Source organism: Culex quinquefasciatus, chromosome 2, assembly GCF_015732765.1.
Source record: "Culex quinquefasciatus strain JHB chromosome 2, VPISU_Cqui_1.0_pri_paternal, whole genome shotgun sequence".
Classification (NCBI taxonomy): domain Eukaryota; kingdom Metazoa; phylum Arthropoda; class Insecta; order Diptera; family Culicidae; genus Culex; species Culex quinquefasciatus.
The window spans coordinates 18843670-18866581 of NC_051862.1; the positions used below are offsets into that span (position 1 = coordinate 18843670).

General features: G+C 36.3%; 1 protein-coding gene across 1 annotated transcript in view; it reads right to left on the bottom strand.

Annotated features, from left to right (window-relative positions):
• LOC6037693 (transmembrane channel-like protein 7) overlaps positions 1 to 21580 on the bottom strand; it is a 38689-nt gene extending 17109 nt beyond the window's left edge. Inside the window, exon 1 of the mRNA XM_038254897.1 lies at positions 20582 to 21580. The gene's annotated coding sequence lies outside the window, so the exon portion shown is untranslated. The remainder of the gene's footprint in view (positions 1 to 20581) is intronic.
• Positions 21581 to 22912: the final 1332 nt, after the last annotated feature.

The following is a 22912-nucleotide window of genomic DNA, read 5'->3' on the forward strand; positions in this document are numbered from 1 at the left end:
TAAAGTGAACTGTTTTCATGTTAAAGGCATTTTAAGGTAATTTCTCTACAAAAATGTTCAGTTTTTCTACAATTAAAAAAATTTGAAGGAAAAGCAAAATTAACAATTTTATTTATTTTCAATTGGGTACTAAAGCCCTATGTCAATTTTTATGTACAACGGTAAAAAAACAAGATTAAAAACCATTTCTGATCTCTTTTTTTTCATTTTAATGCTAAAAAATATTGACAAGACAACATTTTTTCGATGGATCAACTATGGTCCCCTTGGAACGAGCTGTCAAGTAGGAGCTTTTCTGTCAAGAAGGACCGCGAGGATAATTTTTCAAAATTGATTTAAAAATCCATTTTAAACTCTTGTGGTCGTACAAAGGGTCAATGTACTCAGAAAAATAAGCTTTATCGCTGTAAACAATAACATCAGCAATCTAAGCTTCATTTTAGGACCCAATTGTTGACATTGGTTGCTTACGCGGAGAAAAAAGTGTTTTTAAAATCGTGAACATGCGTTCATGAAAATAAGAACCACGGGTAGATACGGCAGATTTGATGGACCTTTTAAAATCCTTTATATTAATTTAACCTTTTCTACATAAATTACGTTTGAAAAATACGGAAATGTACACATTATTTTTTTACAACATCCAGTTACGCTTTTTCAATTTAGTAGCTAAAATTTCAAGATTATTCGTATTTTTCAACTCAATTAAATTTTCAAAAGGCCCTATCTGCATAGGAAATCCATGAGGGATAGGTTGTTTTGAAAATTTAATCTTTATGTAGTTGTCATCAACCCTGACAAAGCCGTGGCATCCGAATTAATTCAGCACACACAGCGCAACGCCTGCTCTGTTTTTAATTCTCTTTAATTATAATTATTTACTTCACTGAGACAACCTTGGGCAATGACAATAACTCTCGGCGTCAATTTCGGCCCAACTGCAGATTTATTAGTTTTACAGTCTTGTCTGCATTGTCAAAAATCAAACAAAACTTTGCACAAATTGACATTTACATTTTTTGGCTGAAATAATAAGAAACTATTTCTCACACATTATGTCACTGTCAATGCGGGAAACAGCCTGGAGCATCTATTTTTTTTTTGTTTTTATTTTGCTCCTTACTCGAGGTGGGCTCAAAAAACACAAAAAGCAAAAAAAAACAACAACAAAAAAACGCTAGATTTGCTTATTGGACCTTCTAAAAATAGATCCGTATTTGATATATACCTCAAGTAATCGAAACGGCGCTGTTTGGTAAATCTGGTCTACACTGTATTTTAGCATGATTAGTAGGCTGGTTGATCTCGAAGGAACCACCACAAATTTGATTGCGCATCTTGCTATTCGAACAACGTAGGGTAGGCAGGGTATTCTTGATGTGTATTTAGAGAGAATTGTTTTTTACCAAAATCAGTTTTTGTCTTCAGTTTTTGTCTAGGTTGACCTAAGGGCAAAGAAATAGAAAAAAAAAACTTAATTTCAAAAATTCAAACCATTTAAAAAAGATTATGATAAAAGTATTCGAAAAACTTCATTTCAGTTATAGTACTGGCCAAAGCCAACAACAAAATTTCAAAAAAAATGTATCGGCGTCTATACGAAACGCCAACTTTCTAGACTAACTTTTCTTTTAAACTCAAGATACCCTTGCATTCCCTAAGCCATTTTCACAGAATGAGATTTGACGGTTGATGGCAGCACAGTGTTTTTATTTGCTTTGCGGCGGCAGCGGCAACCACCGACTGTTGAAATGCATGATGATGAAAGTGCACTTATAATTAGACGTATTGCACACTTTGCACCAAATTCTCCACCCTTGCAAATCATAACTGCACACCAAATATTTGCACACTTGAAATCCTACCCTTTCTCCCCCCCGCTCGCCTAGAGTGGTGCGTGTCTCGACTGAGCTTTGTTGCTTTCGACCACTTTAGATCAGTTTCAAACTAGGGTGTGTGTCTTAGATAGTTTTTTTCTGCTGTAGTTTGAGGTGTGCACTTTGTTGGAGAGCTTTTCACAACTTGCACGATTGTCTAAAAATCTCTGAAATCCGCAATATAATGACAATTATGAAGTGTTTGCATGCACTTTGGCATCATAATGAAGAGAGCGCGGGATGATTTTGTTTGAACTTGTGTTTATTTTATTTTGTGTAAACACACGAATGTGTTAATTTAATTAAACAAAGTATTGTTGGAAAAATAAATAGGTTCACAAAAAATATGACTAAATTAAATTTCTGATCTTGATTTTCACCAATTGCATTTTCAAGTGCAAAGTTTCCCAAATCGACTTAAAAATGGCTGGTTCATCAACCTTCAATTGGCAGCCCCCGTTTTCTGTACCAATGCTCGACCGTCAACGCCGTCCGCACGCGTCCAAACCAAACCCCAACAACGCACACACTCTTCTCAGAAACGACCTTCGATACTTAACTCGCACAGGCGAAAAAATAAAAATAATATTGAAAAGCATCCATCCCAAACGATCCACCAAAACAGTGCGCACTGTTTGGGGATTTCTGTCTTATGTGAAAAAAAATCTATGAGAATTTTATTTTACTTCAATAAAAAATTTCGTTGACAAAATTTTAAAATTCCTTTTTTTATTTTTTTTTAAATTAAAAAAATAAATCAACCTGATTTTTTTTGACATTTCAAGACCATGCAAAAAAGCCAAATTTACGATTATGACCTGCAGTACTGTAAATGCCGGCGGCTTGGGTTCATTTACGCCACGCCAAAGCCATCACCATTCATCTATAAATTTTCACATCGCAAACACACACACAGACGTCCGAAATACACGCCGGCCATTGAGTCAACCAGACAACGAAATTGAAAAATTACGCTCACTGCCAATTAAATCAATCAATGGATGATGGCGGCTTTCCCGCCGTTCACACGTCTAAACATTTTTGATGTACACTCCCCCTCTCCGATTTGACCATAAATGGGGGTCGTTTTGACTTAAATTTTGAAGAAAAATATTTTGAACTAAATCAACAGAACAAGGTTTGCCAATTTGTCAAATAAAAACCACAACAAAAATCAAATTTATATAACAAAAAAAAATAGTCTGTGACAAATAAATTAAATATTTAGAATATGTCAAATTAGCCCCTCTCTACTGTAGTTTGTTACTCACGCGAAACACTTTTTCGTTATTTTTTCACTCTCTCTCTCTCTCTCTATCTCACTACGGTGTGAGGGTGAGACAGATCGGTCAAGTGCGATCGTCATCCGAAATTTCGTCAGATCGCCAATCGTAGTACACATTGACCGCGAACACACTGCATGCGCGATCGAAGTGAGAGAGTAAATTTAGACACAAACGCAACACAATTCAAAGGTCGGCCGGCGTTTTTCGGGCCCGTCAAAAAAAAAAATGTTCTCGAGGGGGGCGCTTGAGGAGCGTTTGAAATTTTGCCGTTGATTGATGACGTGGCATGTGGGAGTGAAAGGTGATAATGACATAATAATGACCGAAAATAAAATGTTTATTTTTTAAAATATTCGTTAGTATCAATCCTTCCCGAGCAGACGGAAATAACTTGGGGATAACACTTTTTGATATCTGAAAATACTAGGTCAATAACATTTTATGTTATTTATAACCAGATTTGTTATTCGCCGTTATGATTTTTTTGTTATTGGATTGTTATTGTTACAACAGACTAATAACATTTTAAGTTAATCTTCGAACAAATCTTTGTTATTATTTTTTGTTATTTTAACAACTAATCCGATCATCGCAATAACAGTTTGAGGTATTGTTCCATAACAAAAGTTGTTCTGGCCTTCAATCAATATCAGACGGATAACAAATATTGTTATGATAACATAAACTGTTATTGAACTCTTATGCAAAAATGGATTTTGCAAGAATATTCCATAACACTTTCTGTTATTTTAACAGAATTTGTTATTGAAATGGCATGAATTTAGTTATTACCGTCTGTTCGGGTTAAAAGAACATTTGCGAAAACACCTAAAAGCTGGAAAAAAATAATTTAGGACCACATGATCAATTCTCTACGAAATCGATCTTTTTATGAATTTTAATTTTTGTATTTTTTTATCCAGCTGGAACTTTTTTGGTGCCTTCGGTATGCCCAAAGAAGCCATTTTGCATCATAAGTTCGTTCATTTAATTTTCCATACAAATTTGGCAGCTGTCCATACAAAAATGATGCATGAAAATTCAAAAATCTGTATCTTTTGAAGGAATTTTTTGATCGATTTGGTGTCTTGGGCAAATTTGTAGATATGGATATGGGCTACACTGAAAAAAATTATGCACGTTAAAAAAAATTGCGGTGATTTTTTATGTAACTTTTTGTCACTAAAACTTGATTTTCAAAAAAACACTTAATTTTTTTATATGTAATGCCAACTTTTCAGAAATTTCCACGTTGTGCAAAAAATCATTAACCGAGTTATGAATTTTTGAACCAATACTGATTTTTTCAAAAAATCAAAATATTGGTTGCAAAAAATTTTCAACTTAATTTTTTGTGTGTGTGTGTGTGTGTGCAACCAACCAAACGGGACCACGCGGTCGCTTCTTACAAATTGAGTTGTTTCCATGTATTTTTAGATCTACATTCTATACATGCAAATAACTCGCATAGGCATCTGGAAGGTGTTAGCTCTGCCGAGCTTCGGTGACCCATTTCTACGCTGGCTAGCCGAGCGCGAGGTACTTCAGCTTTATCGACAAGCCCCGCCCTGAAGAACGTTTGCACCAATCGGATTCAAACGTTATTTAGAACTTCCGAACTGTTGTCAAATAGACAAGGACCCAGCGCGTATATAGTTGATAGTAACAGTATTCCTAATTCCAATCATAGCTCACCAAGTCGCGATGGCCTAGTGGTTAGCTTACCAATCCAAAGGACGGGGGATCGGACCCCGACTCGAGCGATTTTGATTTTTCGTTCATATTCAGAGTTTCAAGATTAATATTTCCTATACTTTCTCGTTGGGAGCAGATGGGAATCGAACCCAGAACCATTCGCTTACAAAGCGAACACCGTAACCAGTCAGCCACGGCTGCTCCTAAAAAAAAAAAAAAAAATTTTTTTTTCAACTTAATTTTTTGATGTAAAATCAAATTTGCAATCAAAAAGTACTATTGTGAAATTTTGATAAAGATCACTATTTTCAAGTTAATGACATTTTTAGGTAACTTTTTTGAAAATATTAGCAATTTTTTCATTTTTTTTAAAATAAGTGCAAACACCTTTGAAAAAATATTTTTGAAAAGCTGAGAAAATTCTATATATTTTGCTTTTTTGAACTTTGTTGATACGACCCTTAGTTGCTGAGATATTGCCATGGAAAAAATTACACAAACAGTCAACCATTTTCTAACGTCGATATCTCAGCAACTAATGGTCCGATTTGCAATGATAAAATATGAAACACTCGTGAAATTGTCCGATCATTTCGAAAACAATATTTTCAAAAAAAATTAAATCAAGACTAACATTTCAAAAGGACCAAACATTCAAAACTGCCAAATTTGTATGGAAATTTATATGGACAAACTAATAATGCAAAATGGCTTCTTTGGGCATACCAAAGGCACCATAAAAGTTTCAGCCAGATAAGATTAAAAAATACAAATAAATCGGATGACCGAAATCTGAAAGAATTGCTCACATTGATCACAAGCTTGTGACAAAATTTTGTTAAACATTTTAAAATACAGTCCAGACTCGATTATCCCAGATTTCTATCATACGAAGTTCATATTTAAGCTAAGCGACTTAGTACAAAACAACGAAAAAACTTGAAGTGATTTTTTTAAGACTTCGGATAATCTGAGATTTCAAAAAAGTGCCCACATGGTTTATGAATGGTGCTGTATGAGGTCTACCAAAAAAATAACCTATTATTTACATTTAGGAAGTGTTTCATCGTGTTCTGCAAAAGCAGTGGAGTTCCAATAACAATCTTATCAAGTGCAATCTGCACATTTAAACCAACTAACGTCATGATTCGAATTCCCGGACGCTTCGAAACCCGGACACCTCATCTTGTTTCATCAATTATTTGGATATAAGTTCGCATTATGAATGTCAAAACTGTGTTATATGATGAATTCTAACATTAACTTTGATTTACAGTTTGTTTGAACGCTGTAGTTAATGTCAAAACAATTAAATAATATAAAATTATAAGATTACCAAAAATGCGAAACATTTCACGTGAAATATTTCATAGGCGTCCGAAGCACCGGGAAGGCAAAACAGAAATTCATGGTTTTGATTTCCTTAAATTCTAGCAAATTTTTATATAAAATAACGATTGTTTTGATGTTAACAGATTATTTGAGAGCCGGGGGTTTAATCCCCGGTCGTTCTTTCCGTATAGCTTCCAATCGCACCTAATCGCTAATCCGTTGCTAATTACTGTTACCTTTTTTTAAATGATCATTTTTGCTTTCCGCTTTAGTCTCGCTTATCGCAGCACATGTTTGCAGGTTCGTTTCGACTAAATGCACCTCCACAAAACCAAACTGATGATGAGTACAACTCACCTAGGAAGTGGCCATTGGAATGGAAGAAAATGTTAAGCATATAGTATAAGCAGCAAAACAAACGGTTACTTGCCACGATTAGCCGGAGCAGGCAAATCGAACGATTATAAGTATCCGATAGGCGATACGGTGGACGATGGTGGAAAGTGCATTCAAACAAGCATAAAAAAATACCTACTACAGATAGTTGGGTCGATGAGTGACTTTAAAGCACACATATAATATTTGTTATGTGTTTAGTTGAAGTACAGCCCAGACGTAACATAACAGCTGCTCAATGGTGCTGAAATTTATGCAAGTTAGTTAATGATTGAATGAAAAAACTGTTAATTGAATTAACATTGTTTCTTACACGGTTATTATTAATTTCTAGTGTGATGTGTGATAAGAAACGTTTTATGAAATTTCCTTTTATTTTTCATAAACATCAGATTTTTCAACGACAGCCTTTTTTGTTGAAGCTTACATATTTTATGCCAGTTGTGCTTAGTAAGAAAACATGTTTTGATGAGCATGTCAAACAGTTCGATTTGTTTTTAAAAGGAAATAATAAACATGAGCAAATTTAATCATATCAGTTAACGATCAATAAAGAAATATTTAGATGATTAACAATAACCTTTTTCAATGTTTCACAATTGAAGAAGCAGACGAAAATAAAAAATCTATATTTTCATAGTGTTATTAACATTTTGTAAAAGAGCAATTCTCTAGAATGTATGAAATTGAATTTTTATTGTATTTTTTTATTTGTATGGAACTTTCTTTATCGAATCCATATGTCCAAATAAAAGCTATTTTGTATCATTAGTTTCCACATACAAGTCTACATACAAATGTGGGGGATTTCCATAAAAAAGTACGATGAAAATCTCTTTTAATGTTTTTTATATGTACTAGACCAGCCATTCTCAACCTTCTTCTACGCTGGTACCCCCTGCCATGTAAATCAAGTAGGCCCGGTACCCCCGTTGAGAATCGCTGTACTAGACGACAAAAAGTGCCAACTTTTAAGGTGTAGGGCAGTGTTATAAAAATATCAAACTTTCAGTGCTCAGTGACTACAGTTCACAAGCGCGAAATTTCATCTTCCCAAAATTCATTGCTCTTTTGCGTCGAGATATTCTCAGCAAAAATAATTGCCGGTGTCAATCCCGTATATGACATTCTCTTTTCTCTCTCATTCTCGCATTCACCCCCACCCCCCCTCCTCACAAAATTCTCGAAAAAACAAACATTCCAAACCCCCTCTCGCGTTCTTTCATTGCGGTTTTCTGAGAAAACAAAAGAATCTTCGGCGAGTGTTCGTTAACGAAAAAAAGAAAAGGAACGATAGAATCACATTCACATAGAGATGGTGATCCTAGCAGGTTGCAGACTGGCTTTCGTCATGTATGTGTGTTGATTGTCCAGGCCAGAAATTGATAATTGATTGCTGGCAATCGCAAGATAAGAGAAGAGAATTCACAAGCTATAGTGAACGTCGCTAGAAATGCTGATGTTTTGGTGCAAGAATCATCAAATGATAGTTTTTATTAATCACTCGTTAGGGTATAGGGTAACTGACCCTCAATTTTCAATCGATAATATCTTAGAAACCATGGATCAGATTTTCAATGTTAAAAATGAAAATTGTGTGTGTGAAATTTTCAACCATTTGGAAAACATATTTTCTTATTTTTAAAATGGCGACTTACATTTTAGGCTGGTACAAATATTTTTAAAAGTTTTTGTCACCCCCCCCCCCCCCCCCTTCAAAATTGGCCCGAAAAATCAGGGGGCAAAAAAATATTTTTAAAAATAAACTTCAAAATTTCAATGAAAATTTAAGTGCAACCAGCTGAAATCAAATTAAAATACATTCTTCTGCGTTTAAAATCATTTTTAGCATGTTTGGGTTTATTAAAAAATCTTAAGATTTTTTGAAAATTTTCGATGCAAAATCTTTTTTTTCGATACAATTTTTGTTTTGTCAGATCTTAGATTTTTTGAAAACTATTGATTGCAAAACAACTGAACTAGTGTAAAATGCATTTTAAAACACGTTTTTCATTTAAAGGTGAAGACTATGGCTTGTTATTTAAATTTTTATATTTTTTTATTTTTTTGCCCCCCCCCCCTTGACCTCGGCCAGGGCCGAGGGACAAAAACTTTTTTAAATATTTGCATCGGCCTTCATAAGGCGAGATAATATAATTTATGCCCTTTTCATGATTTCTAAATCTAAATTATTCGCTCTTCAGCATTGCCTTGGCGTTCTCGATTGCGAGATTCCTACTCTTTGTTTTTAAAAATTATTTTTAAAATTAATAAACTCACAATATTGGCATTTTCAAGACATAAATAAAATATTCGTTCTTATTAAAAATCAGTATCTGAATATATTAAAAATAAAAGGTTATAAATAAAGAAGTTGTAAATTGTATGTAATTAAAGATAACATTAGTAAAACAACGTTGTTAAAAAGAGAAAAATTATAACAATATAAAGTGTTTGAAACACACGAAACAGAGTAGCTACTAAACAGTCACTAACCCCAAGTAGCGATAACGATTAGCTAACAGCTTTCTGGCATGTAACTTTCAGCTGTCTGTCTTAAGCCTCTTGCCACTCAACTCTACGAAAAGGAGAGATAACGTCACAAAACTTTGGGAGGCGAAAAGACTCAAATGGATTGTTCGGAGAACAAGACCAATTTGAACTATTATTTTGTTTGATTATTTTTGTGTTAAAAATAAACTCACAATATTGGCATGCAACATATCATTTGTTCACATTTTTATATTAACTTGCTAATTGGATTCTTGAAATAATGGGAACAGTCACGAAGTTACGATAGAATTCATTTGCTCTGAGACTTTCAAATTGATCACCCCATTTTTTGGCGCCAAAAAAGACTACATCGCATGATGTCTTAATTAGCGAATAATTTAAGTTCACGTTACTCATCGCCAAAATTTGAACGACAAATGAAAAAAGAAGTCATGAAATGACACACTCAAACCTATTTTCGGGTCCTGCTGAAACATTCAAAAAGAATTCTCAAAGGGCAACGTGCGAATTATGGATTTTGCGACTTCTTAGTTTCTTTTTTGTGTTTTGAATAAACTCAAGAATGTGGCGTCTCCAAACGAAGCCGACACGATACGTCCCCAAAAATAGAACCTTTCCTTTACGCGTTGTTGTGAGGATTTAACGAGCACTTCCGTCGCCCGCCCTCTCTTTGTGTTATCAGTGTGCGGACGGTTGTGAGTATAGTGGCAGCAGAATGTAGCACGTGGATTGTATGTGATGATGTTTGTTTTTCTCCGATTACGAGTTCAAGAAGCATAACGAGAAATTATGGCGAATTGTTTTCGTGTAAGCTGGGCAGAGATTGAAGTTTACTGTTTCATATTTTAGGCAAACAATGTTAGCGAAACTTGTTAGATTTTATGAGAATTTAATGACAACTAGGAAGGCCGACCGGCCGGCTATGAAATTATGAAAAATATAATGCTGATACAGCTGATGTTGATCGCCATGTTTTACCAAAAACAGTCACAAAACGAAATTGTGTCACTAAACCAACTTCAAACCCTCAACGTGATAAATCTCAAGTTTACCTTCTTAGACAACGTCGAGGTCACGTGTTGCATATAAGAGCATGAACTTGGCCATTTTAGTAGACTGTTTTTATCGCTAATACCGCTCACTAGTATAAACTTTGTTTCAGCAACCAGGGTGACGATTTTCGTTGGAAAACCCCGTGTTCTTTTTGCTTCTCTGGGCGTTGTCGTGGACACATTCTGTGGCCCACTGAACAGCAGCTTGCGGTTGATAATTAATTGTGCACATGGAAATGTTTAACATAGCACCCAGCAGAGCAAAGTTTTTAATTGTTTGAGTCAATTTTGCTAAAGCTTCCCTGGGTATCTCGACAGAGGATGTTAAACTCGTCAAAATTAGAACTAAGGCAGGGGTTTTGTATGCTGAGCTGATTATTATCTTAATCAGAAGAATATATAAATTGCTACAAAAAAAAAAGATATTTTTTTTGCAAAATTTAATGGGTACAGTTTCAATAGAATTTGGAGATTATTTCAAATTACATTTTCCTTCCTCTGTTCTGAAATTGTTGCAAATCTAGAGTTTTTTTTATTTGAATAGGTCCTATAAGCAAATGAAACAAAATAGTTTATAGGACCTTTAAAAAAACTCTACAAATGTAAATATCCCAATTTGTTTGCTTGCTTTTAAATTGTTTCCATTCAAACGACGATACCATGACGATCTACACTCAAAGTCAGAAGTATTTCTCAAAAGGGTACTTTCAATCCTCAAAAAGGATACTTTCTATCCTTTTTTAAAGTTCACCCGGCGTCACCCTTTTAAAAGGGTATGTCAAATTCAGTACATTTTCGATACCCTTTTAAAGGATTGACGACGGGTGAACTTGAAAAAAGGATACTTTTTACTTTGAGTGTATGTGGATACTTTTTGGAAATCTCTGCAACATATATTCATCCAATATATTCATTTCGAGGTATTTTTATAGAACAGTAGATTATTTTGAGCGACTTTTGTTCTACGAAAAATAATATCTTAGGTTTTAGTTTCATTCTTTTTTTGTATTTTTATATGCGTTTATCTTGTTTAGTATTTGTTTTTAATTAGAAGTTTCAGGCCTAGTATAAAACCTCCAATGATTATTGTCCATTTCTTTCGAAGGTACACGCCGCGCCTGAAATGCTGAATGTGCCGCAAACATTGTTGTCAGCGATTTTTTGCACTTTTAGTGCAATAAAAAAAACATACCTGGCAACGATGCCGAGCGATTCGAACAAGAAGAAGATCAACAAAAACGCGCAGTATGGGATATGACAGCGCGCATTTGCCGAAAGTGCGGCGCGTCGTTCCGAGGCTGGTTTGCCGCGTGGTTTTTGGGTATTACGCGGAATATCCATTGCCTTTTTTGGTATTTTTCATAACTCTCCAGACAGATTTTAGATATTTTGAATGCTTTTAAATTTTTTAAGCCCTCTAAGCTGCCGTTCTACGCATAATTGTCCCATGTCAGTTTTGAACGATTTTGACTTTATTACATTTTTAAGTTTAGTTTGATGTGTACTTTAAGAAAAACACATAAAATCTGGTACTTTGTTCGGAAACTCATTAAAAACAACACCAAGTCTGTTTGTCCCATCGTTAAACTTCTACGCATAATTGTCCCACCAAGTATTTTCTTACACGGAATCACTAGTTTTACTAAGCACTATGTCTTGTTTACCTGTTGTATAGCAAGAGAATCACAAATAAGGGTGATAAACTGCTAACTGGGGTGATTAGGGACACATAGGGCGAATAGGAACCCACGGGACAATTATGCGTAGAAACACAGAAATCTGTCGAAAAATTTCAATCGCGTTTTTCTCAGTTGCACTTTTTTGAACATGGGACAATTATGCGTAGAACGGCAGTAAGGCTGGTACAAATATTTTTAAAAATTTTTGTCCCCCCCCCCCCTCCCTTCAAAATTGGCCCGAAAAATCAGGGGGCAAAAAAAATATTTTTACAATAAACTTCAAAATTTCAATGAAAATTCAAGTGCAACCAGCTGAAATCAAATTAAAATACATTCTTCTGCGTTTAAAATCATTTTTAGCATGTTTGGGTTTATTAAATAATCTAAAGATTTTTTGAAAATTTTCGATGCAAAATCTTTTTTTTCGATACAATTTTTGTTTTTGTCAGATCTTAGATTTTTTGAAAACTAATGATTGTAAAACAACTGAACTAGTGTAAAATGCATTTTAAAACACCTTTTTTCATTTAAATGTGAAGACTATGGCTTGTTATTTAAATTTTTATATTTTTTTTTTGCCCCCCCTTGACCTCGGCCAGGGCCGAGGGACAAAAACTTTTTTAAATATTTGCATCGGCCTAATTATTGCAAAATTAAGTGGAAACTTGAATTTCCGAAAAATTGTGAAATTATGAAGCTTTGGTGTCTTCAGAAGAGTTGTTGTAAATAGAAAGGGGCAGCTTTTATTGATTTTGAAAATCTAACTTTTCTAATCTAATCTAATCTAATCTAACCCTAGCGCAGCCAGTCTTTCGAGGGCATCCTGGAAAATGCCTTAGGTTGATTAACGCCTAGCATCCTCTTGTCATTATTAACAATTGCAGTGCCCAATGCAATAAATTGCTTTGAAACATCACAAACGTTAAAGCGGCCAGGCCAACTGCGTAAAGTTTACCGCAAAGATGATTCTTTGAATTGGATTGAGTTTGAACACGAATGTTAAACAACAACACATTTCTGAATCGACAGGGGAGGAAGAAACGTGGGGATCCCCCGCTCACGTTCCTGTTTGTAGGAGCAATAAATCGTTGGGAGCCACCAGCTAAGAAGTTTTGGTGCTCCGGGACCTTCGAGGATGGGACACTATATTTCCACAAATGCCCTGGACACTATTTGCCGTGGTTAAAGCGCCACAACTCGCTCACTGTTGGTGACAGAAAGAACATTAATAAAACTCTTATAAACACAAGATTTCAATTGATGGGATGACAAGATCATCTCACAAAGACCCAGTGCATATTAAATATGAAATGGTTTATTTTGATTAGGATACATTATCGGATTGATCTCACCAAATTAAACAAGCCCTCTGAGAAATGTAACACCTCGATCAGTCTGATGGCTGATTAAAAAATGATGTAATGTCGATCAGGGCGTTAAATTTCTCAGTGGAAGCTGCCGCATCTCAAAAAATTAATCACGAAAAAACAGGACTGCGCGTCCCAAGAAGCACTGCACTTTTGATGGCATTATTCAATTCTGATTTTGAAAATCTAACTTTTCTTGAATATTTTTGGATTTTTTTTTTGTCTTCTAATAAGTAGTTGTGATTGCCAATCGTAGCATCGTTGTCCAAGATATTAAAATTTTATCTCGCAATCTACGCCATCTACGACCAAATTTAAAGAAAGCATTTGAGCAAACCTTCGAAAATCAGTTTTTTGAGCGTAGCAATTCAGGGTCCGGTGCTTTAGTGGTTGGTGTAATAGGCATTTTTCGAGACGAGATTTGCCTGATCACGCCTTCTGTCAGATGGGGAAGTAAAACGTCGGTCCATTTGCATAAAGAGGTTTTGGGTGACTTTACCACACATCATCCTTCGGACGCCTAAAAATGAGCAGAAACTTGCAACAGAGACCACAAAAGACCCGGGGGTCGTTCAAGTGAATTACTTTGCTTTTTTTAATTCAGAGTTAAGTTTTAGATGAAAGTTATGTTAGAGGCATTATTTTTTTGACAAGTCAATTTGAAGTAAGGGTCAAAGTAACAGCCATTTAAAGGTAAAAAAAAGATGCAAATTTAAAACATTCAAATATATCGAAAAAGCGCAGGTCAAACTTTAAGTTGCATTCGAAAGGAGAGATCTAACCTTACAAAAGCTGAAAAAATCTCAAGGGTGTTTTCCATTAAACTCGAGATATCTTCATTTAAAAATGTCTAATCTTCAAAGGAAAAGAGTATGAGACCACCCTAACGAAGTTTGAAAATTGTCCATTTACATGCATTTTATGTTATTTTGTCCGCTGATTTTGAATCTGCCCCCAGAAACTAGCTTTACCAAGATGGATCAAACGAGACTAAAACGGTTAAAACCGATTGACATAATAAATTGATTTTTAATGATATTTATGGTTATTTTTTTTTGTATCAGAGAAAAAGAACAATTTAATAATTTTATTTTTTATACTTTTTCAACTAAAATTGAGGTGATATTTTTAGGACCAAACTGCCTTAAACCTCAACTAAAACTTCTTCGTTTAATGAAAGCATAATTCAAGAGTCTTTGAACTTGATCTGTCAAATGACTAAATATTCGTACAGTCAGTCAGTTTAGTGCCCGCGGAGTGCTAGTGTTTTTTTTTTTTGGTTTCGTTTTGGTTACTGTGACTAAAAATGTTCGTTATTTCAAAGTTATTTTTTCCTTGTGATTTTTTTTTTCGACACGTGCTGGATGCCGGTGCGTGCCGCAAGCAGAGCTGAAAATGTCAGGGGTCCTGACGCGAAAATCGGCGACGCATACACGATTTTTTTCCGATCCATTCACTGAACCGCAAAACCGTGACATAAACAAACCCGACTCAGTCGTGAGTGCCCTAGCTCATTGAGCAGCTGCAATGCTCAATTCAACGTTCATTCAACGTTGCACGCACACACATAAAGAAATAAGTTTTTACACAAAAAGTTCGTATTTATGCGTGGAAATGTAATTTTGAATATAAGTTATGGTTGTTTTAAGTGTTTAGCACAGTCTAGAACCATTCAATTGTTTAAAAATAGTCAAAATAGTGTTTAGAGAGGATTTTACGAGTCAGTCATACGACACGAATTGAGTGAGTGTAGCTCATTTTTTCACGTCTCTCATTCTCCAGTAGCCGACCGGCACGAGTCAGGCGGCAGTGGTTGAACGGACACAGTAGGCTTACAGTCACATGCTAGCAGTGAACTGACATTTTGGTTTGCTTCATGTGTACGCAGGTTTGGAAAAATTTTGCAGGCCTGGCCGCAAGCTCCTGTCCGGCGCCCAGAGCAAAGTTTCAACAAAATTTGAACTAAATTGAAGAAATGTTTTTTTATTGCTCAACAAAATTAACTCAAAAAAAATACCTGAACCGTTTGAATTCCGCTACCTCAGTTTTACAGGATTCACGAGAAACAACGTGACATAATAATACACTTGAGAGTTGAGGTCTTGATAGCGCCAACGGCAAACCAAAATTGAAAATGACTGAGTCAAACTTTCTTGCTGCAGCAAAACATGATGACTCACACCATCATCATCACGCTCCGTTTGCACGATCATTCTACCGATTCTGCAAGGGAGAGAAGCAAAAAAAAAAAACAATCTCGCTACGTGGACTGCTGCTAAAGTTCAGGCAGACCCAAAACAGGTTACCATCACGCCACCAAAGCATGGGAGGGCTAAATCGCGAGAGAGTTGAGCGGAGAAGAAGCAGCTGGGGCAGCAGCAAAAAAGTGGCTGATCTTCACCTCCACCTGGTGTGGATCATGATTTCGCTCGAAAAAAAAGTGAATCGTCACCACTAGCCTCCGCCAACAACTTCCAGCAGCAACAACAGTACGTCAACCAATTATTATCAGATTTCTAATTCCACCGAACGCGCTACGCAATCGACGCTCTCTGGTACACTGACTGTCGAGTCGTAGTGTAACAAATCCAGTCAGCTGAGCCCGGTTTAGTTGTGTTGTAGTTCGTCGCCAACATCGGTAATGATGATAATAGAGGCGTATATGTTTTTACTCTAAATTGCATGAACTGGACTGAAGTTCAACTGCAACCGGACGGAAAATGCTGATGCAGTCCAGACCAGTCAGCCCAGTTGACACAAATGTATAGATCGGGCACGTTTGAAAGGGCTTTGTTGCAAAGTGATTAGTTGCACTATACCCTCGAGGGAGTCCCGCCCGCTGGTGTCCGGGTTCGATATAATTAAGTACGCAGCACAACCGGGTTGACCGGTATAAAGCTGTCTGGGGGTGGCGAAGTGGGTTTTCAAATAGCAAATTCTTGAACTTTGAATCGTTTATAGTTACACCCTTTCCTTACTTTTAAATGCATTTCCTAACAAACCCATGACTTTTTTAGTAAAAATTGGGCCGTTGCAAATATTTTTTGATGTTTATTTTCGCCGATTCCTTCGAGAACTTTTACAGAGGATCTATCAATGGAAATCAGTAGGCGATGATCGGCATTTTTTTCATCTCCCAATAATGAATTTTTGACGCCTTTTTGCACGTGATAAAAAAAATCAGAGCATTAAAAAAAATGTAAAAAATAAATGTTTTGTGGAAACTACAGATAGAGCAATTCCAGCCCAAAACAGGAATTTTTTAGGTACTTTTTTTTCGATCCTCTCCGATTTCAATGAAACTTTGTAGACATGTTATCCTAGGCATATATAAGCCATTTTTGTGTATATGGAGCCAGTTACACTCGATAATGACATTTGAGAAGGGCGTGAGTGTTTTAAATATTTTTGTATTTCGTAATTTAAAAATTGCTGTATCTCGAAGCCGTGGCATCGTATCAAAAAGTGGTCAAAGACAAACTTGTAGGAAATTTGACGGGCTTTCCGAAAAAAAATACACTGAAAGAAAAAAACAAGCCAATTTTATGAGATTTTTTGATTTTTAAGTTTAAAAGTCAAATTTGAAGGTGAGCCCACGATTTTTTTTTCGTTCAAAATTTTTGTGAAAATAGCCTAAATGTTACAAAAAGACTCACGAAAAATGCAGGATGGAGCAACTCACCTAAAAAAATACAAAAATCATTTACTGAAACTGTTTTTTTGAAAAGTGCTCTAAACGTCAAAATTTTCAAAAACCGAACACGAGAGTCGATTTTCCAGACAATTTTACATAAAAGTCTCCATATTGACTATTGTCCCAAGTCCAATGCTTATGAAGTTACAGCGGTTTTAAAAATAAAAATGTTGAAAAAATAGGTTTTTTTATGGTTTTTGGCAAATTCTATATGACAGACTTGATTTTTCAGTCTCGAAAATATTTTTACTGGAAACCTCGTCCAATTTCCCATAAGTTTGTCTTTGACCACATTTCAATTGGATGCATTGGTTTACAGATATAAGTTAATTACATTGCTCATAACTGAAAACATAATATTTTTTCAGTGTAGTACACTCAAACCCCGATGGTTTGACACCAACTGTTGTCAAACGAACGGGGTCACGTTTTAGTTTGACACCCCATCAAACGACTGTTTTGATATATGCTTAGGATAACATGACTACAAAGTTTCATTGAGAGCGGAGAGGGTCGGGTACAACCGATTCCCTGTTTGACATGGAGTTGCTCGATAATGTTTAAAAATGCTAACAAATGATGTCGATTAACCCTCTACAGCCAAAGTTTTTTTTTCCGATTTTTTTTTATTTTCCCGTGGGTCATTTTGAGCAACTTTTGTTCTACGAAAAACATAACTTCTTCCTAGCTTTAAAATTTTCCTAAAATTTTAAAACTTCTTCTTTCTAATCCTGTTTTTTAAAGATCAAAAATTGGTTGAAAAATTGAGTTTTGGCGAATTTTAACATTGCAGCCTGTCTAGAGGCGTGATTGGGTTGTAGAGCGTTAAAACCAATGAAATATTTTTTTTTGTTTTCTCATACCTCTTCAAAGGCTAAACAAACAAAAAACAAACCATCCACTTTAACGAACCATAGGTCTTTTGTGGTCTCTATTGCAAGTTTCTGCTCGAACCGAGGAGCCGGAATACAAATTCAACAAATTCAACCACCAACGGTTTGTTATCGAGTTTATGAGTTTGTTACGTATTGAAACCTATGAAACGTATGAAACCTTCAAAACATTTTTTGAAGATTGAAACACATTAAAATATTTGAGTTTGCCTAAAATTAAGTCAGAAAATAATTGTCAAGTTGCCAATTGACTTTTTTAACGAGGTTTATGCAATATTTTTTTGTTCGGTTTTAACACTTTTGATTTTATTTTGAAACGTGCCCTGTTGCATAAGTTTCCGATAAATGAAAATCATGTTAAATCTAAAAATGACTGTATCCAAAATTTAAAAAATCTCTGTTATGAATTGGTGATCTCAACTCAACAATTTATTGCCACTTTTTCTTTACACAACTCAAATTGGAACTGATTTTGAATATAAGCAAAGTGGCAAAATGGAAAATAATAATATAAAATATATTTGTGTAAAATCTTTGTCGTCATAATCACCTATTATATGCTATAAGGCTTTCTAGTCAGAAATTTACAAATACATTGAAAGAAAGTTTACATTACAGCTGGACGATTGTTTGCATCAGGTTTCCTATCTCTTTCCAGCAAAAGTTTTTTGTCAGGCGACTTCTAGCTGTTTTTTTTTTTGACTGACCGCCCGATATGTCAGCCAACATACTTCGCAGGGCTGTGACAGCTCGAGCTCGATCATTGTTTGCATCAGGACACTTTGACGAGAAGTTCGTCATTATTGGGTTAAATTATATTTTTTTTCACTGGGCCTAGAAAGCCTTATACCTACCTTTGAAAATTTACTCAAGATTCATTATGATTTAAATAAAAACTAATACTAACATACTAAGAAACGATTTTGGCTACAAATTCCACAATATGCCTAATTTTGGAAACAACCACATTAATTTGATATTTTTGGTTTCGAAATACATTCATAACAAAAAATAATTTGTTATTACTCAAAATAAATGTTTTTAAAACAAGAATATCTATTATCATGCATGATTTTTTAATGTCATTAAGTGATTTATGAATATTCCCTTTAAGTACACCTGTCATTGTGAAAGGGGCAAAAATATATACGAAGTTTTTTCTTAAAAATATACTTTTCAGATTTCCCTGATTTTGGCAACATAAAAAAATCTTCTCATGTTGTCAAAAACGGTATGGCCAAAAAGTTTTTAAAAGAAAAAGAATTCAAAATTCAAATTGTCCCTTATCGGTGCCAACTAAAATCCAGGATAGAGCTGTTAGACCACGGCCAAAGAATAAAAATAAACAATGATGGGTTTTGACATATTTGCTCAAAAACCTGCCAAAAACAATGTGCAAAAATAACTTTATTTCATTTGAATAAGGCTTTCTAGGCCGAGTGAAAAAAATATAATTTAACTCAAAAATTAAGAAATGGTCTTCACTGTGTCCTGAAGCAAACAATGATCGAGCTCGAGCTGTCACAGTCCCTGAGAAATGTGTTGGCTGAAATATCGAGCAATCAGTCAAAAAAACAGCTAGAAGTCGCATGACAAAAAAAATGCTAGAAAGAGATAGCAAATCTGATGCAAACAAACCTGCAGCTGCGATGTAAATCTACTTTGAATGTGTTGGTAAATTTATTTTGCGTTAAGTAACACAAGTATCCACAACTTTTCGAAACAGACACCCCCCCCCCCCCCCTTATCTGCGTTACTTTATAAAACATAAAAGAAAATTTGATATTGCGCAATTCTCACTAACTTGGACTTCGCACTAAATTATTGCTATCGATCGCACTATTGCGACTTGTCAAACTGGCTTGGGAAGTTTTAATTTTCTCAAAAATTGATCAAAGCGAGCCGATGTTGCTCACCTGTCAATCGCAATTTTAAAGTGCGATTGTCCAGTTTGGTGGAAACTGCGACTGGAAATGTAAATAAACAACTGCTGGTTGCCTAGTTTTTGGAAATTTTGTTGTCAAAAGTGCGAGAGAAAAGTGCGGGCCAAATCCAAGTTACAGTGCAAGGATCAATACTAGATTGAGTTTTTTTGTCCCACAAACAGCGTATCTGGGTGTTTTAATAAAAAATCCTGACCTCCTGACAATAACAGAACATGAACTTACTCAGTTCTTTCCACCTGATCGGGAAACCTTTGTACAAGAGTTTTTACTGAATATTATCAAATCTAGACTTTTTTTTAAAAGGTCCTATAAAAAATTGTGTTTAATTTTTATAGGACCTTTTCAACAAAACTCTAGAAATATATTTATCATGATCATGTCTTTGACTACCGTACCATACTTTCAATGTAACTTTTCACAATGGCTAGGCATACTGCTAAGAGTTAACAGCAAAGATGATTCGTTGAATTGGTCAATGGAAGGCGCGGAAGTACAAATAACAACACAGCGTTTTGGCAAAGAGTATTCCCTTCTCGCAAGAAATTTTGATGTTTCGGAGCAAATCATGTTTTTAAAATTACTCAGACAATGAAGATTTACTAAAAGTTATAATTTCCTGCAAATTGACACCCTGACGAACCTACACCGCACACGGGGTCGGGTCAGGTGGGTGGTATCCAATGCACTTTCCCAATTGCTCGTTTCCTGTATGTCTCCAACAAGCTTAGCTGAAATGATTGTCAACACTGACTGGCTACTCTGTAGTACACACCACCGCCCTAAAGCGAGAGCTCTTTCTCTCTCTATCTCTTTACCCAACAATCAACGTGTGCTGAAGTGGTCCACTTACATATGAATATTCATCTGTCCATTACTGCTACTAAGCTGGCATGAGCTGGATGCTGAACTGCAATTGTTGTTATTGTTGTTGTTGTTGTCGACGACGGCGAATTGTGCGCTGAAGGAAGTAATCTCTTGACCGCGTTCCTTGCCCACCTCGCCCTCCCTGTCTCCGTAATCCCTCAAACACTGCTGCTGCGACTGTGTGTGAATAAATCTACTGCTGCATGCACTCAATCTCTGCCCCTTTCTTGAATATCTTTCTCTCACTCCCCGTTATCCACCCGGATTGCACAGCTTCCTGCGCTGCAGCTACTGCTGCGGCTCCTTCTAGATTGCTGCTGCACTACAATTTATCACTTGTTTAGCATATTTTCTCAATTGAAAGCACTTGTGCGTTTTTTCCCGGCCGCTGATCTCCGGTGTCACAGCATCCACCAAAACCAGATTTGCTCAGCACGAACGCTGCCATTGTCGGGGTACTCCGCCACCGCAAATCGGGACGCCCATTGGCCACAGACACACTTCTAGCAGCGCCCGGAACGATGAAAAGTGGCGTTATGCATCCGCTACTCTTCGGCAACACCGCCATGAACCATCGCTGGCCATCATCGACCTCACTCTGGAGAAATTCTTCCACAAGCCACCCTCTCTTTTTTTCGCTTTGCCTCCCCGTTTTTTTTTTCTCTTGCACCAACTTTTCAGGCCACTTCCGGCACCAATAGCCCTCTTCCGGTGGCTAATCCGACGCCCATCTCCGACTTCCGATCACAATCCACCAGCAAATGCCCCTTTTTCATTCATTTTGGCTCGCTATTTTTACCTCGCGAAAATTTACAAGATATCTTTTCTTTATTGGCCACTTCTTCGCCACACACACACCTCTCCTGGGGAACCTCTTCTCTTCTTTCTCTGGTGATGATGGCAGCCAGCTCTACGGCGACCGCGGTTCTCGTTCAACCAGGGTACGAACGCGCGACCAGCCGACGCGAGTGCCGAGCGAGATTTGAGGCAGTAGTGGCCTGACAGATTTGTTAGGGCACTCCTCCGCTTGCTGCTGTCTTTCTCCTGTAAAGTGGGAACTCAAACAATGCTGGCGATGTGGTGAGTGGCGTAGCATAACTTGGAACTCATGTGACAAAGTTGGTGAGGCGGCAGGTACGGTTCAAGCTGGCTTGTAGTCGTGTTGGTGATGAATCTTTCGAGTACATTTGGTTCAGTGCTTAGAGATCGTCAGCTTCTCTTACAATATAAGAGCTGATATTATACTTTGTTTCCGTCGTTTTCATGGCTAGTCCAATCCGTCTGGCTAGCGTCTTCAAGTGCCTGTAGGTTTTCAGCAATTATGACATTTTCATCCGCTCCCTCAAAGCCGACGTTGAACACGTAAAACCCATCACTAGATCCAAGGTGGCCTTGATCAGCTCTTTCTCGGAAATCAGTTCTCGTCCATAATCTGCCAAAGTTGTTTGCCGTCAATTGTATCGAAAGCTGTTTTGAAGTCGATAAAAATGTGATTTGCGTAATGCCACTCATGCAATAGTTTTTTCTCCTCCCAGATCTTAGAAATCACCAAGTGGATCGCCTCTTTACCGTCTCCAGATCAGGTGCCTGAAATCGTGCGCCAGCTGCGGTTGATTAAAGTTGGGCTTCAAAGCCACCCTTTTGCGCTACATCTCCGCTGTCCCAGTTAAGGATTCCCTCCGCGTTCCGATTTGCCTTTGCGGGATCAATTGACCTCCTTGTAAAACTATCGCGTTTTGTTTTGCCGGAACCACAGTTCCATTTCGGCGTGATCACGATCCTCCATTTTGAAGACCATATTCTGCTGTTTCAGCGCTTGTTTGTATTGCATAAGCTGCTCGACTACTCGGTCTTTGTTTGCTTTTTATCCGGCAATTGTCACTTCTACACCAACGGCCGTTGCCAAACTTCATGCAGCTTAGTTTGAACTCTTCATATTTGCAGCTTTTGAAAACTTTTAGATCGTCAGCTTTTTTATTGTTACACCCCTTTTTTGGATATCCTTTCCGCATAACATTGCTTCCGTCAAGTACTGTGGTGCCATCCTTGCCTTCACATGAAACACTTAAATTAGAATTATTCTTAAGTTTTTTAATTTTCAAATCCTTTAATTCTTATACATATTCTAAAAGTTTTAAATTCTTCAATTCCTAAATTCTTAAATAATTCTATGAAAATGTTCAAGTTTAAAATCTTGAAAATAATTAATTGCCTTTTGAGCAGTTTTGCTTTTCTCTACAACGCATTCCTTATGGAAGAACGGTCATTTCTACCATTAGTATCTGGTACTCCATTCTTAAATTGTTGAATTCTAAAA